Raw genomic sequence first — 17581 nt, forward strand, 5'->3', positions numbered from 1 at the left:
CAACTGATGGCCATGAACAGGTCTGGGTTGTGTCAATGCTTTCCTCCTTCCTGTGAATTAGTAAGATTCCTTGTCCTTGCTGATATCATCTGGGAGGGAAGCAGAGAAAATTGGCCATAAGGGGGGAAAAAAAAAGAAGAAGAAGAAAGAAGAACTAGGGAAATCGAATTACTTGCCTTTGTTATCGCGCAGCACGTTGCAGCGGGTTTGACTATATCCACTTCCTCCGTCCTGTGTCCACTGAACACTGTAGCTGGAACCATTAACACTCCACCATTAGCAGCTGGTGAATTTGGTTTTCTGGATCTCGTTGCTTTAGGCTGGACATGCATCTTTCATAAAGGCTAGCCATGGGAAATGAAGCTCTGTTATCCAGACGCTTACCTGCCGCTAATGACAACAGCAATAAATTAAAAGAGAAGCAATTATTCAGAGTTTACTATGTGGCAGGCACAGCGCCAAGGGCTTTATAAACGTTTCCTCACTTTGTCCTTACAACAACCCTAAGAGCTAGGAACTACTGTCATCATTTTTATAGATTGAGGAAATGGAGGTTTGTAGAAGTTAAGACATTTATCCAAGGTGACCCCTAGGGGGAGACACAGAGCACAGATGTGAATCTACACAGAACAGACTCCAGATCCCTCAGCCACTAGGCCACCTGACAAATGACTTTCCTGTAAAGCTGTGAACATGATGGGCAGCTGTCTGGGGGTTGATGCTGGGAAATATTCCATTCCATTGAAAGCAGGCATTGCCAATGAGATTCCTTTCCCTCCCCCCTCCATCCCTCCCTTGCCTTCCCTATCACTGCCTATCTCCAGCTTCGACCCTCTTGTCCATCCCTTTGCCCCAAACCTGCGCTGGCCCACATGAAGGGGAATCCTCACTCTGCTCAGCTGCCTGGGTCTTCTGGGCCTCCCTGACAGTTTTATGTCCTCCGGGTGCTCCTGGGGGACCTTGAGGAGTGAGGATCCTGCTTCCTCCTGCTCTGGCAGCAGCCTGCCAAGGTCCACCATGTTTCCCAGGGGCCCATGGGGCTTGAGGCTTTCACCCTGGGGGCTGTGGTGGCCCCAGGGACAAGGGGGCAGGGGGGGTGGCTGGGTCCCCTCCCAGCCACGGGTGAGCAGGCCTGGTCGGAGCTGTGGTCACGCTCTGATTCCTGAGTCTAGGAAGTGCTTGTGGTAGACACAGCAGGTGACTTCCTCCTTGGGGGTGGGTCAGTGGATGAGCCACAGAGGAACACCAGGGTTCAGTTTCACTTTCCTTGTCTCCATGCTGTCTTTTGCGGCTCTAAGCCCAAAGTGTTGGCCAGTGGCCTCCCAGACCAGCCCCTACAAGTCATCTGAGCTTCTGGGCTTTTGGTGTCTTTCACTTTTCCAGTCAGAGCCTGCTTCCCTGGGTCTGCAGCCTTCCCATTCTGCAGACCTGTGGGGTCCTCCATCACCTGGGGAGGGGACTGCTTCCAGTGGGGAACAAGCAGAGGTTTATCCCTCATTACTATTCCACTGGTCCAAAGGGCTCCCCATTTGTCTGATGAGGATCTTTGAAAATTGTTTTGTCATAACTGCGGTGCTGGCCTCAGAAGGAGAGAGCATTAGTGCTTCCCACAATGATCCTACTGACCCCACAGATCTCAGCAGCTCCCAGGGCTGGGGGAGGGGCCGGAAGTCTGGTTTCCTGAGGCAAGGACTCTAAGATGTTGGCAGGGTGACACTGTTTGAGTCACATCTCAAGAGAATTTGGGAGGAGGAGTGCTTTCTTAAACTTTTCTTTGTGGGAAATGAGACTTTGCCTTCAGTAGCTAGTGGGGGACAGGAAATGGTGGGGAGGGTGTACTTGTCCAGGGGTAGCCTCACCGATGGGTACCATCTGGGTCTTACAAAGAAGAGCACTGGAGAAAAGGGATGCGCTGGACGTCCTGGGTTCTGGTGGTGACATGAAAAATGTAATCAAATCATCCTGATGGTCTCCACACTTAGATGGTCTTCTGACTCTACACTGACTTCTGTCCCTAGAAGGGGGAGGCTGTGTGCATGGTTGTGGTGGGGAGCTGGAGGGGTCTTGTTCCATTACCTCTGTCTCCTGCAAACCTTCTTTACAAATGTGCTCTGGACACACAGCCCCTGCCTCAAGCTCCAGATAGAGGTAATTTTTTCCTTTTTTTTTTTTTTTTAAGATTTTATTTATTTATTGGTCAGAGAGAGAGAGAGAAAGAGAGAGCACAAACAGGAGGGGTGGAAGAGGGAGAAGCAGGCTCCTGGCTGAACAGGGAGCCCAATGCAGGGCTCTATCCCAAGACCCTGGGATCATGACCTGAGCTGAGGGCAGAGGTTTAACTGACTGAGCCACCCAGGCATCCCCGTGTAGAGGCACTTGCCTGAGGCCAAAGTTCGTGGGAAGTGGTGGAGTGGGGATTCAAGCTGAGGTCAGCCTGCGTCCAAAGCCCAGGTGTTTACTGTGCACAGTAGTGACCTTCTGCACACGGGAGGGACTCTGAAGGAATACAGCTGGACTTGTCCTCTGGGTGAACACTCCCTTAGGAGACAGGAGTCAATGAGACCTTTTACTGGCAGCAGCAAGAGGACCAATGGAGTGGGTGTCCTTTGCTCCTTGAGCTTATGTGGGTCTGGAGAGAAACGTTAGTGAGAAGCTGCCGCACTTGTCGTGGGCATTCAAGGGAAGAGTACTCGCCCTGGTTTTCACTGTTTTCTATCCCGAAACAGCTGGAGTGGAAAAATTCAGCCACAAGTCACTCAGAAGTGACTTTTCGAACTTGCCTTGTGACACATTCTCCTAATAATGCACTTTAAGTCCCGTGAGCATCTGCCACCCCCTCCCAAGGATTCAGAGGCCCAAGTTACCTCCTACTCCCAGTTGATGGGAATATTGAAGAAGTCAAAGGGAGGTGGACTCAGGCAGGAGGGGCCAGCCACTGTCATTACAGATGAGAGGAGATCCAGACAGTTGCTGACAGCCAAGAAACACCTGTTTTAGGGCAGAAGCAAGGGCTAATCTTGGTAACATTGATGGAAAGCTGACATTTTGTCAGGTACCGAGAGAACCCAGTGGAGCAAATTTGCATTCATGTTTTACATGGGTTCCTCTGGTGATTCATGGGCCAGTCACTGAAAAATGGGTGAGGTTTGCAGAAGTATTTCCTACAGCAAATTCAGTTCCACATTGAAAAGGGCCTGAGTACAAGCATTTTTTCCCCCAAATTTCATTTATTTATTTGAGAGAGAAAGAGAGAGAGAGGAAGAGAGCACAAGAATGGGGAGGAGGGGCAGAGGGAGAGAGAGAAGCAGGCTCCCCACTGAGCAGGACCCTGGGATCATGACCTGGGCTGAAGGCAGACACTTAAGCGACTGAGCCACCCAGGTGCCCCCGCGAGTAGGAACATTTTAACGAACGGCTGCAGCACTAGACGCTACTAAGCAAAAAGCTTCCCTCTTTTGATTTTTAAAAATTTATTTTTTAAATGAGGATAGGCAGACAAGTTATCCATAAGGGCATACAATCTTTCAAAAATGGTTTGCAGAGTACAAAGTTTGAAGGTCTCTATCAGGAAGAACAGGTTCTACGTCTCAGGTCTCCTTACTTGGGGACCTAGCAAGCTCCTCAGCCTTGGGTCTAGTGAGAGACTAAGTCTGCCCTCTTCCCAGCAGCGAAGATGGAGGGGAATGCTGGGCTGGTGGGGTGGTGGGTGGGGTGGAGGGGCAGGGGGGAGGGGCAAGGGCACCACCCTTGGGCCATAAATATCTTCATCATCCCTTTTAACAAAGGCATATTTCCATACAGATGGGAAAAAAAGACCTGGGGAAAATACCAAATGTGCATAACAGTTAACTCCGAGGGATTCTTATTTATTTTTTATTCAAATGTATTTTTCAAAATGTCCACAAAGAATTCACATTCCTTTTATAAGAGAAAAAACACATTGTAAATACCTCTCTCAGGCAGAAAAATAACCATTTATGTAACGTTCTGATTTATAAAGTCTTTTTCATACACATTCCGATTTCATTCTCTCAATAGCACTGATGACAATTTCCATTTAAGCTTCAGAACACAAGCCTCAGGAGGTTGAGGAACTTTCTCAAGGACAAACGACTCCAAGCCCAAGCCGCTGAGCCAGAGAGGGAGCTGGTCTTTTCCCTTCGGTTGCCTCATGTGGTAGGTAGGATATGAGGTTCTTGGGATGAGGGACTGAGGCTGCAAAAGGAAATCAGGGGCAGGTTCAGGGAGAAAGCAAGGGAATGGCTAATCTCATGGGAGGTGAGGGTTTGGGGGCTGGTACTTCGATAGCTGGGGACGTGAGACTTTGGGGTTTATTTAGTGGGCTCTGGGTGATTTCTGAGCTGAGTAGAGAGCATGCCTTGGGGAGGTTGGTCCTCTGGGGCTCCTGACAGTTGGGCTTGGCTCTGCCTGGCTCACCTCTCCAGCTGGAGACAATTAAAACCTGCTCCCCCCAGGCTGTGCATGAGCCCAACATTCCTCCTCCTTTCCTGGGCCCAAGGCGGGCCTTCTTCCTTGGGGTTTAAATAAAGGGAGTGGCTCGTGGTCCTGAGGCCAGCCTCCTCACACCAGAAGATTCAGGGCTCCTCCAGGAGCCAGGAGTTGCCCTCTGCTGGGATGAGAGCTTCTGGGCTGAGGCAGGCCTGTGAACCCAGTCTATGGGGAAAGCATTTGGAGGTGAAGACAGGAAGGTCAAGTCAGAAAGACATTCTCTTTCAGGGCTGCTCATGATGTTTAGGACAGTCCCTCTTTCTTCGCTTGGTTAGAAATGAAAAAGACTAGCAAGAGGGAGGGAGGGAATGGAAGGTGAAGTGGATCCCCGTGTAGGGCTCCCCGTGGAGGCTGAGGGGACCTCAGCTGGCTCCCCCCATTCTCTGTTAGGGGTCAGCCTTGCTGGGACGAGGCTGATCTGTGCCTGCTCCATGACGTGCACCAGCTGGAAGAAGTCTGGAGTCTAGCTGATTGGGAAGAAAAAGTGGTGCATTAGAGCCAGCTCCCACCAGCCTGTGAGAGACCAGTTGTGAAATTTTCAAGAATCTCGTGAATCATCATGTTGGTAGCTTGAAATTGGTCAAAGTGGGAGTATTTACACCATGGAAATTGGCAAACACGACAAACCAGGGCTTCCCTGTGCCGGAGAGCTGGTTGTTAGTTGAGCAGGTGTACCCTTCACCTCATGGCTTGGGGTTTCCTGCGCTCTTTTGAGGGAGAGGATGACAACAACGCCTGGTTTTGGTCTCCTGTCTGTGATGTTATGATGGGAAGTGGGGTCCCCCTCGCCTGTGGCTTTCTCTGCTTTCCTTTTCCTTTATCTGAGTCACAGAGGGCAGGCTTGGCTGGAAAGGGACCTCCTATGTCCTCCATTCCTATGCTCTAGACCACGTGACAGCTAGTCCAACGCCCAGGACAAAGTAAGCTGCTCCAGAAATATTTATTCAAGGGGGACGAAGGGGTCAATGTCACCTGTTTTAAGAATTGCGTCACTTTCATGATTCCTATCAGCAGGGGGCGCTGCAGGACTAATGATGTGTCTCGAGTCACACTTCTCTGACACTCTCTTTAAAAGAAAAAAAACCATTAATTTGAATGAATTAGAAAGGGGCTAACTGAATCAATGATTTTTTTTAGATAAAGCATCAGTTTTGGGGGAAAAGAAATGTAGTGCTCAAGTGATCATAGTGGACATTGTTGTACCACTTTACAACGTACAAAGAGCACGTGGCCTGCATGACCTTGCCTAGTTCTGAAGAGGAGCCAGCCAGGCAGCTGGACGGGCCACAGTGTAGCCAATATACGTGTGTGCTTGGAGTCAGAGCAGCTGGGCTTCGAATCCTGGCTCCTTCCATTGCCGACCCTCTGACTTGGGACAGGTCACCAAACCTTCCTAGGCTTTGGGAAAAACACCCAGACTCAACCTCAGGGCTTGGTGTGAAATGACAGAGTGCCCTGCAGGTAAGAAGCACTCTGCAGATGTGATCTGAGCGTGAAGGAATCTCTCAAGGTCACATCACCCGTAAGGGCAAAGCCAGGACAGAAGTCTCACCCCTTTCAGCCTGGGGTCTCTGTCTCTGGCCAGTACCTGTCCCCCAGCTGTCACTGCTGAAAACCTCCCAGCTGGGCTAATAATGCTCTCCATTCCCACTGGAGTGCCTAGAAACTGCTTTCAAAAAGATTCCATCTTGGGGCGCCTGGGTGGTGCAGTGGGTTAAAGCCTCTGCCTTTGGCTCAGGTCATGGTTCCAGGGTCCTGGGATCGTTCCAGGGTCCTGGGATCTAGCCCCACATAGAGCTCTCTGCTCAGCAGGGAGCCTGCTTCCCTTCCTCCCTCTCTGCCTGCCTCTCTGCCTACTTGTGATCGCTGTCTGTCAAATAAATAAATAAAATCTTAAAAACAAAAAGATTCCATCTTGAAATCCTACTTAGGCTATGAATTGGCTTAGTAACTCACTTTTCTCAAAAGGCTCACAGCTCACTTTGGCCTGTCCTCCCCAGGCCTCATGACTTGAATCTGAGTGTTCAACATCAGGGGGGTTGACTGCCCCTGGGAGGTTGAAGCCTGGCTTGATGAACTTCTGGAGTCGTGAGATAGGAGTGGTGGGGAGTCTGGTCCCATCTGAAGCTGTAAGGGGGCGTGCAGGCTGAGTATGATTAGATTTGCTGATGTTTCTACAAAAGCCAGGCCTCCAGGTTTTTATGTAAAATATCCCAGTTGATAAATCTTGTCAACTCATTTTAAGTTTTATAAAACACAACAGCAAACATGTTTGTGGGCTGCACCTACTCGGAGGCTAACAGGTAACAATCACTGCATACAGTTTATGAGAAGCACTATATCATCTTGGGGGTGGGGTGAGGTCGTTGTGACCCATGGCCAGTATTCCCAGGGGTGACAAGGGTAATCCCACTTCAGTTTGGAGATTCTTGTCAAAAGCCAGTGTATTTTGCTTCATTGATCATTTTCTCCCTTCAGTTAAGTAGCAGTCTTTGCTCTTTCTGTAAATTATCAATTCCTTGTCTAAGCACTGGATGCTACTGGATGGAGAATTGGAATGCCTGGAATCTAACTGCAACCCTGTCGTGTGACTCTAGACAAGCCTCAGACCCTCCCCACACACTTGTAAGATCAACAAGGGCTGTTCTGCCCTCTCGTCAGAACCTTGCTTAGAGAAGGAGACTCCACTTTCGAAGGCCCAGGCGGGCAGCCTCCTCATGGGTCTGCGTTAGATCCTCCCCACCCCCAGATTTTGAGTTCGTCTTTTCATTGCTCATTTGCTCTTCAACACTCAAGAATCCTTGGAACCATGCAACCCTGTGGTGTGGTCCATGCAGGGAGTAAAGGCAAGTCTCAACAAGCATGCCATTTTAGGTCCTTTGAGAAACAGATGTCAGTATGGAGTTAGGTATGCAAAAAAATGTCCTGAGGAGAACACCTGTGAAGGAGGAAGGGTGTGGGAGCCGGGATGGGTGAAGAGAGGCTTCCGGCAACAATGCAGGCCTGCTGCTTGCCAAAGGAGAGGGGACAGGAAGGAGGCTTGGGGAGGAAGAAATGCAGAGTAGACCACAGCTCCAAGAAAGTTATGGCCAGGCCTGGCCCAGCTCTCGTACCCCTGCTGTGCTCCAGGAGAGCAAGGCCTCAGTGGGAACGCTACAGGCATCCCAAAAATGCCATGGCTGGGAGCTGTCAGCCAGCCACACCCTCACAGCGTGCTCTCTCTCAAGGGGCGATCTAAACTATGCTAGCTCATGACTGCCCCAATCAGCCAGATTTCCATGAGTCCATAAATGTGTGCTATTACTTATGTCAACACAAGAAGAGGGAGCAGAGTGGGGGTTTCAGAGTTAGTCCTAGGTTTGTGGCCCCATCACTGCGCTGGCTGTGACCTTAGGACAAGGACCTAAACTTCTTCATCTGTTCATTGAAAACGGTGAAAGGATCGCTCCACGGAGTTGCCATGAGAATGAGGCTAGAATTCAGGGAAGGTGCTGAACCCAGTGCCAAGTACCAGCAAGTGCTGGGTCAATGTTTTTACTCTGGCGTGTACTTGGAGATGAAATACAGGCTAACTGCCCCACCACCTTTGCTTTACTTTGATTTTTAACAGTGTCATCTTCTAAAATGACATTGCTAGGGTGAGTCTGGTCATAGGGTCAAGGGAGACTGCATTTATGGACAACGGTCACTACAGGCAGTCTCCCACCTCCCTGTAAGTTCTACTGTTACACCATGGTACAGATGAGCAAACAGAGGCCCAGAAAGGTCTTGGGGGCCTTAGTGGAGCCAGTAACTCAGGTATGATGATTAGAGCGTTGCGTCCTCTCACTCCCCATGGTTCAAGAATGGGCGGAGGATCCAATCAGAACCAAGACGTACGGAGTCTGACCGGGGTAGCTGCAAAGATGTTGGGCCCTTTCACTAATGCGTTCGGAGGGTGGTGCCGCTGAACCTGTCTCAGTCTCCACAAAGGTTACAAGCCCTTGGCCTGTCTGGGAATGAGCCCGAAGCAGAAATGGTTGGCTGGCTAATCCAACACCCATCCAAACTCTTTCTCTCGTAACTGTTCTGGAGGAGGCTGCTAACTGTCTGCAGCACTGTTCCCCTCCTTCACATTAGTAACGCAACTCCCCCTTTTATGGTGGGGCACTTAGCTACGCAAACGTTGAATTTCCCAAGTTCCCTTGCGGCCAGTTGGACCATGTGACTAGATTCTGGCCAATCAGATGTGAGCAGAAGGGGTGCCGGGAGCGCAACCTTTGTATCCCGGCCTAGGAGGAAGCTCATTGCGCGTCTCTAACGCTTTCTCCCTGCCCAGAGGGGAAGGACGATCTGGGGTGACAAAGCCGACCCAGAGATGAAGAGGCAGACCCATCCCGCCGTCCTGGCTATGGCTTCTCTCTGACTTAAAAACAAAAACTGCCTCCACCGTAGGGGCCAGGAAAAAAAAAAAAAGACGCCTTCGTAATCACAGAGGGGCTGTGTGTCCTGTGACACTGACATGTCAAACCAGTCGGAAGCAGAGATCAGCTGGGGGCCTTGAGGGACGATTTGCTTTTCTAGATAAAAGAATCAGATACAGCTACTTCTTCTTTCTGCCTTGAATGCCTGTAGCTGGAGCAGCCCTCCTGGGACCCTAAAGACCAGTGGAACTGAAATGAAGAAAGAGGTTGGGTTCTTGATAACATTAATGAGCTGCGGCATAGTCACGCCATTGGTGCCTATTCTGGGCGACTTGTTATATGATGGAGAAAAAAAACCAAAAAAACAAAAACCAAGCCTATCTCTGGACTTCTTATGTGAGGAAAATAAACCACCCTTGGTTGAAGCCTCCTTTAGCTGAATTTTATGTTATTACAGCCCAAAATGCCAAGACATCAGTAGAACTTGGTGTGACAAAGAGCCCAGATGTTGATGATGTCATCTGGCCCCATGAATAGCTGAGCCCGAGACTAGCCCTTGGACTTTTCAGTTAGGAGAGAAAGTGAGTTCTTTTCGTGCTTTAAAAGGTTGGATTTTGCGCTGTTCTGAATGGGAAGACTCCTGTTATCCTTATTTACAAAGAGCCAAGTGGGCTGACTGCATTTTCACCTCCTCTCAGTCCCTCCACTGAATTTTATGGTGGAAAAAATGAGAAAAATTAAAGGAAGGAAGGAAAGCAAGAAGGAAGGAACAAAAAGGAAAGAATAACGGCAGTGAGACGTGAGCTACGTTAACAGAACGTTAGTATGCTTTGTTCAGAATCCTTATTCAGAAACCTGGGTCCTAGTTTTCCTCACTCAGGAGGCTAGTTTCTGGTGCCTGGGACCTGCCCCTGACACCCTGGGAGCCCCCCTGACTGCAGGGGGTAGTGTGACTCAGTTTCCCATCCCAAGCAACCCAGCACCGTATTTCTGGAGCTTTTCATTCTCTTCTTCTTGAGGTATGGTATGGCCCATGCTAATTAATCCATGCCCTCAACCCAGGTGGTTGTTCTCCCAGGTCGCCCTTAAATCCACGGGCCATAACCCTCTTGTACTTACTGATCTCCGGGGTTTTCATCACTCCTGAGAATGCACCATTTAGTCCAATCTTGGTGCAGACCAGCATTAATAGGCAATTGCCACAGGGAGACAATACGGGAAGAAAAATGGCTAAAAATATACAGTGAATCACAGAAAATTACATCTCTTAAAACCTACAGTGTATTCCTATTGCCATAGCAACCCCGGGGCTAGTGAAGACAGAGCTGATTTATCGCAGGCTTCCCCCAGCACTCAATTCTGCCGGAAGCGCCTCCAGCCTGTGGTGCGAGTCCCAAAGATGAAAGGGAGGGGGCCATCACAAGCCCAGTGTTTTCTCTGCTGTCTTTCCATCCCTTCCAGTGGTGAGGCTGTGCCGAGGAGACCTGAGTTCCTTCAGCACAGCCCACGTTGTCTCCCAGCCCCTTTTCTGAGAGGAAGGTGACAAAATGTCCTGCATTCTGCCCACACTGATGCCGGTGACGGCAGAAGGCTAGCATTCTGGAGGGGTCAGTGTGCATGGGAGCCCTGAGGAAGCTGCAGATGCCAGGCCACCTGGGGTAGGACAAGAGGAGAGGAGTTTCTCTTGCCTTCTTTCTTTTCCTTTCCCCTTCCTCTCTGCCTCCCTCTCTCCCCGACCTCAACTTCCTGACTCTTCTGTATTTCCTAGTTCTTCAGTGGGTTTACTGTGAAGCGGACTGGCCTCACATCAAAGACCAGGACATGGGAGAAGGAATCAAGCCTTGACTTACAAAATGAGTCTGGTGTATAGAAAGTCGATGAAATGAGTGTTCATCAACTGTTCGTTACTCCATTGGAACTCTAAATTGCACTGGCATATAATATGTGTTTCACCGTAATAGTGAAAATGACATTCTTGTGTGCGATTTCAACTTCCAACATTTGGGGAAATATTCTGGACCAGAGTTCTGGCACGTCCTCACTCAAAAATAGCCCTTTCTGGACATGTCGAAAGGACAAAGGAGACAGCTGGAGGGGGCTCCCACTGGCCAAATCTGGAACAATCTGAATTCTAGGGGAAAAAAATATAGTGGTTTAAAATCTACTGAATAAAATAAGAACTATAAGTCCATACTGATACAAATAAATAAATGGAGGAAAACGAAAGCCCTGTCATACAGTAAAATTTCAACTAATAAATATAGAAGAAATAATGGTACTAGAGAGTCATCATTTGGCAACTTTCAGAGCAATAATTGATTCAGGCAAGAACTAGCAATGGATGTGTAGTGGATAAAAGTTTGATGAGAAACAGTATATTTATACAATCTCTAAGTATCTCCTCATAAAATACTTATTGATTTCAAAGAAAAAAATAGTAGATGGAGAGTGGAGAGGCTTGGCAGACCCCACCTGAACCAAGTGATCAAAGTTAACGTCACAAGGGACAAATACGACAGATCAATATCCTGTTTCTCCTGAGGTGATGCGCTAAGAAGGACATAATATCAGCTCTGTGGTATTCCTGCCAAAAATGTACAACCTGAATCTCATTGTGAGGAAACATCAGACAGTCCCAGAATGAGGGACAGTCTATTCCATTTCTTCAATGTCAATGTCAAGAATGACAAAGATTCGGGAACTATCCTAAATGAGCGAACCTGAAGAGATGTGCAATGTGTAATCTGGGATTGGATTTTAGATCAAAAACATTTTTCTCTTTTGATGTAAAGAACATTATTAGGAAAACTGATGAAATTTGAAAAAGATGTGTAGTTTAGAGAATAGTATTTTATCAATATTATTTTCCTGATTTTGATAATGTATTGAGGTTATGAAAGGGAATGTCCTTTTTTTTTTTTTTTGTAAATGCATGCTCAAGTATTTAGAGATAAAGCGGCATCATATCTGCAACTTATCTGCAACTAGTTCAGAAAAAAAATATGTATATATAGAGAGAAAATGATAAGCAAATCAGATGAAGAGTACACAGGAATTCTTTGTCCTTTCTGTATTTTTCTGTAAAAAGTACTTTGTGCTTTTTTGTAGCCTGAAATGAGTTCAAAATAAATGTAAAACACAGCCCCATCTGCACACTCAAAGTCCTTTTGAGTGAATTTTCCTCCCACTCTTTTCTTTCTTGCACTCTATTACTACACCTTAGTATTTCGGTCCTCACAGCTCCCTGCATAAAACAGGAGAATCCTACTTTAATATGGGAGTATGAAGTGTGTGTGTGTGTGTGTGTGTGTGAGAGAGAGAGAGAGAGAGAGAGATGCAGCTACTACCTCAGGGTGTCATGAAAGGTCAAATATAAAGCCAAGTTAAAGTATTTGTTCCAATGCCCAAACCAGACCAGTGAATGAAGTCAAAGTTTCCCTCAGGTTTCTGAGGGAAGGGAGGGTGTGTTTTCAACAGTATTTACCGACCCAGCCTATTGAGAGCAGAGAGCCAAAGATGTGAGAAAGCCTAGGACTGAGTTCATGTCCTCTTTCTCAACTCCTCCCTCCCTTATCTCTCCCTCCTCCTCTCTCTGTCTCTGTCTCTGCCTCTGTTTCTGTCTCTCTCTCTCTCTCTCTCTCTCACACACACACACACACACACATACACATACCCCTTTCTTCTTTTTTCCTAGAATTTTTCCCGACTCTGGGGCCTTTTCTATCAGAGACAGAACACTTCTGCACAGAAGGAGATACTTTCTTCCTCTGGAACCACAGAATGAAGCTTAGTGGAAATGTTAACTTCAGGATCAGCAGGGGGTGGGGTGGGGTGAGGTGAGGTGGGGTGTGGGAGGTGGTGTGAGGCCCAGAGCTCCATCCTCCTCCATTTGGTCTGGCCTGCCCAGAGCCTTGTATCCAGGTGCAAGGACCTGGGTTACAAGTCCCAAAGTGCTGACCCCATTGCCTACACAATGGTTGCGATTGGAAAAGATTCCAAAGGAAGGTCTGCAGGTGCTACATTAAAATTCACTCCCCTCCTTTCTCTAATAGCCGTTTACTTTAATTCACTCGTCTCAATATCATGAGCTGCAGCAAAGCAGAAAGTGGTTCTGCTATTTATAAATGATCCTGATCCAATACAGTAATGTCTTGATTTCTTCCCAATGGTCTAGGAATGATAACAGGAGAAGCCTAAAGTATGGTGGTTGGTGGGGTGGGGGGATCAGAATTCTCCTCTCCCATGAAAGCAGCCATCTGTCCCACCCCCAGCTTTTTGAACACAGCCTTATGGTTGGAGGGAGGCACAGGAAACAATGGAGTCATTTTCAGTTCTGAAAAGATGATATTTGTCTCAATTCGCCAGCATCAGCCAGCTCTGTGTTGTACAAATCAAATAGGCACAAAGCTTCAGGCCGGTCTGTGAAAAAGAAACTTCAAATATTAAAGAAATGGCCAGCCCTTATCTGATCAGTTTAGAGTGAAAACAGACTCGAAGTCTGAGCCCTTTTTAAAGAGGCCACAACGTACATTTCTGCAGAGAAGAGAGATCACGGCTGGGCTCAGGGTTCCGTCCAGATTATAGCAGAGGATCCAACCTCCTGCCCATCGCATGGCCCATTTGCCTATACACTACCCCACAAATGTCTTTATTTCACAGGTACAATATCCCAAGTAGCAGCATCTTATCAATACGGAGGGAATCAGGCAACGAATGACTTGATATTAAATTATTTAGGCCAGCCCAGCACTTGGACAAACCTGTAAGAAGCTAAAGGACTAGCTCCCAGATGGGAATGGGTGTGACCAGAAAGTTCCTGTGCCATCCCAGTAATTGTGAAGGGGGAGAGTCACAGCCCTTCCCTGAGTGAGTGGCTGATCACGCAGACCTCCAGAGCACAAGGGCTCTGAAAGGGATTTTGGTTTTCTCAAGGCCCCCTTATGAAAACAAATGATTAACTCTGACATGGGAAATTCACTCTTTTCATGAGGCAACCTATACTTTCTTTTCTATTGACAGTCTGAGGAAGTGTTTGTAATTTCCGCATGAAGGTTCTCACGAAGACCTCAAAGCTCCTATGGTACAGGCTTGGGAAAGAATTACTGTATTTAAGGAGTGAGGAATCTGCAAAAGGAGAAGCTGGTGTCTTGGGGGAGCCCAGGGGTGGATGTACTCCACAGCAGAGGGAGGAGCTGGGACGAAGTGCCCTTCTCAGGCACTGGGGGTGAGGGCCATGGGGCAGGATCAGTGTCACTATTGTCTCCTGGGTCTGAGTTCTGCCAAAGATTCCATTTCCCACATGCAACCGTGGTAATGATCTCTTTTGGTTTATTGCTCTGAATTGGAGGAAACTTTTCACACTTGAGGTCACACTTGGGTCTTAATAATTTGCAACCCCCAGAAAACTACAAAGTACTCATGAAAGAAATTGAGGAAGACACAAAGAAATGGAAAAATGTTCCATGCTCCTGGATTGGAAGAATAAATATTGTGAAAATGTCTATGCTACCTAAAGCAATCTACACATTTAATGCAATTCCTATCAAAGTACCATCCATTTTTTTCAAAGAAATGGAACAAATAATCCTAAAATTTATATGGAACCAGAAAAGACCTCGAATAGCCAAAGGAATATTGAAAAAGAAAGCCAAAGTTGGTGGCATCACAATCCCGGACTTCAAGTTCTATTACAAAGCTGTCATCATCAAGACAGCATGGTACTGGCACAAAAACAGACACATAGACCAATGGAACAGAATAGAGAGCCCAGAAATAGACCCTCAACTCTATGGTCAACTCATCTTCGACAAAGCAGGAAAGAATGTCCAATGGAAAAAAGACAGCCTCTTCAATAAATGGTGTTGGGAAAATTGGACAGCCACATGCAGAAAAATGAAATTGGATCATTTCCTTACACCACACACGAAAATAGACTCAAAATGGATGAAGGATCTCAATGTGAGAAAGGAATCCATCAAAATCCTTGAGGAGAACACAGGCAGCAACCTCTTTGACCTTAGCGGCAGCAACATCTTCCTAGGAACATCGCCAAAGGCAAGGGAAGCAAGGGCAAAAATGAACTATTGGGATTTTATCAAGATCAAAAGCTTTTGCACAGCAAAGGAAACAGTGAACAAAACCAAAAGACAACTGACAGAATGGGAGAAGATATTTGCAAACGACATATCAGATAAAGGGCTAGTGTCGAAAATCTATAAAGAACTTAGCAAACTCAACACCCAAAGAACAAATAATCCAATCAAGAAATGGGCAGAGGACATGAACAGACATTTCTGCAAAGAAGACATCCAGATGGCCAACAGACACATGAAAAAGTGCTCCATATCACTCAGTATCAGGGAAATGCAAATCAAAACCACAATGAGATATCACCTCACACCAGTCAGAATGGCTAAAATTAACAAGTCAGGAAATGACAGATGCTGGCGAGGATGCGGAGAAAGGGGAACCCTCCTACACTGTTGGTGGGAATGCAAGCTGGTGCAACCACTCTGGAAAACAGCATGGAGGTTCCTCAAAATGTTGAAAATAGAACTACCCTATGACCCAGCAATTGCATTGCTGGGTATTTACCCTAAAGATACAAAAGTAGTGATCCGAAGGGGCACGTGCACCCGAATGTTTATAGCAGCAATGTCTACAATGGCCAAACTATGGAAAGAACCTAGATGTCCATCAACAGACGAATGGATAAAGAAGATGTGGTATATATACACAATGGAATACTATGCAGCCATCAAAAGAAATGAAATCTTGCCATTTGCGACGACGTGGATGGAACTAGAGGGTATCATGCTTAGCGAAATAAGTCAATCGGAGAAAGACAACTATCATATGATCTCCCTGATATGAGGGAGAGGAGATGCAACATGGGGGGTTAAGTGGGTAGGAGAAGAATAAATGAAACAAGATGGGATTGGGAGGGAGACAAACCATAAGTGACTCTTAATCTCACAAAACAAACTGAGGGTTGATGGGGGGAGGGGGGTTGGGAGAGGGGGGGTGGGGTTATGGATATTGGGGAGGGTATGTGCTATGGTGAGTGCTGTGAAGTGTGTAAACCTGGCGATTCGCAGACCTGTACCCCTGGGGATAAAAATATATGTTTATAAAATTCCACTCTATTAAAAAAAAAATAATTTGCAACCCCATAGTGTTCTGCTTCATTATGCAAGACCCTTGTAACCCTTTTGTCTTCATTGGATTTATTGTAGTAGGTTAAGATGGAAGCAAATTCTTTGCCTCTCCTCCCATCAAGAGGCAAACTCCATTTCCCTTTTCTTTGAATTTAGACTGACCCTGAGACTGGCTTTGATGTACAGAAAGGACTGGAAGTAACACTGTGTATCTTCTAAGGCTGGGTCTTAAAGATTTCAGTAGCTTCCAATTTTGTCCTACTTGGAAATAGTTGCCACGTAAGAGGCCTAGCTACCCTGAGACCTCCACGCTGTGAGGAAGTCCAAACTAACCATGTGGAGAGAGAAAGAGGCCATGCAGAGAAGTGCTGAGGTGTCAGACGTATTTATTATGTTGTTCTCAGACCTAATGCCCAGCCACCATGTGAAGGAAGCCAAGTGCATGACCCCAGCAAATGGCATATAGAACAGAAAAACCACCCAATATGGTCCTGTGTTTTGACCCACAGAAGCATAAGCAAGTGTGATGGTTGGTTTAAGCCAGTAAGTTGTGGGGTGATTTTTTCATCTAGTTTTTTAACATGAAACATACATATTCGAATCTAATGGAATTAGTGACCCATCCACCACCACCACCACATAGAAACAACAGGACCCATATGCATAAAGCTTCTTTATGTCACTTAATTAGCAAAACTCCACTGAGCTGGGAGAAGATCCAAGAAAAACTTGAGGATTCCAGTTGTGGTCTATACGATGTCAGATGGAAATAATATTTTTCTGAGAGCAATTCTTTTCTCTCATAGTCCTTTTTCTGTACTGTGCCCCATATTTCTTACCCTAACATTCTGGCCATTATACTACCCTGCTGTAATCCCATTATCCAGGGGTGTGTTCATTTTACCTTTAAATGACTACAGAGAGGGGCGCCTGGGTGGCTCAGTGGGTTAAGCCGCTGCCTTCGGCTCAGGTCATGATCCCAGGTCCTGGGTTCGAGCCCCACGTCGGTCTTTCTGCTCAGCAGGGAGCCTGCTTCCTCCTCTCTCTCTGCCTGCCTCTCTGCTTACTTGTGATTTCTCTCTGTCAAATAAATAAATAAAATCTTTAAAAAAAAAATGACTACAGAGAACACCATAATACTAGTACTTGTAAACAATCTAGTGTCCAACAAGAGGGGATTAGATAAATATAATTTATGGCACATCCAAATAATTTTTAAGAACCCTTGAATTTATTAATGTGGTAGATGTGTATAGATGTGTTGTAGATGCTAGATGAGTGTATCATAGGCATAGAGAGGTATTTTCGATATATGTTATAAAACGGAATAATCTTACTTAAAAACCTTATATATGGTATCTATTTATATACACCTAGGAAAGGAGATAAGGATTTGCAGCCAGGTTGAGTAGGATATGGGGACCCTTCTCCTTTTGAGTTTCCTGAAATAAGTATGTATCTACCTTTTATATATAATAAACCAGCACAAGAAGATATTTAGGAGGTAGAAGT

General features: G+C 46.6%; 1 long non-coding RNA gene across 1 annotated transcript; it reads right to left on the bottom strand.

The window, feature by feature from the left end:
• Window positions 1-3874: 3874 nt before the first annotated feature.
• On the bottom strand, window positions 3875-10131 carry LOC125105606 (uncharacterized). The gene is made up of 3 exons (XR_007128955.1): window positions 10032-10131; window positions 5482-5573; window positions 3875-4215 (listed from the first exon to the last, which is right to left on the bottom strand). It is a non-coding gene; the product is annotated as an uncharacterized LOC125105606 (long non-coding RNA).
• Window positions 10132-17581: the final 7450 nt, after the last annotated feature.

The sequence above is a fragment of the Lutra lutra genome, chromosome 7 (genome assembly GCF_902655055.1).
Source record: "Lutra lutra chromosome 7, mLutLut1.2, whole genome shotgun sequence".
In the NCBI taxonomy this organism is placed as follows: domain Eukaryota; kingdom Metazoa; phylum Chordata; class Mammalia; order Carnivora; family Mustelidae; genus Lutra; species Lutra lutra.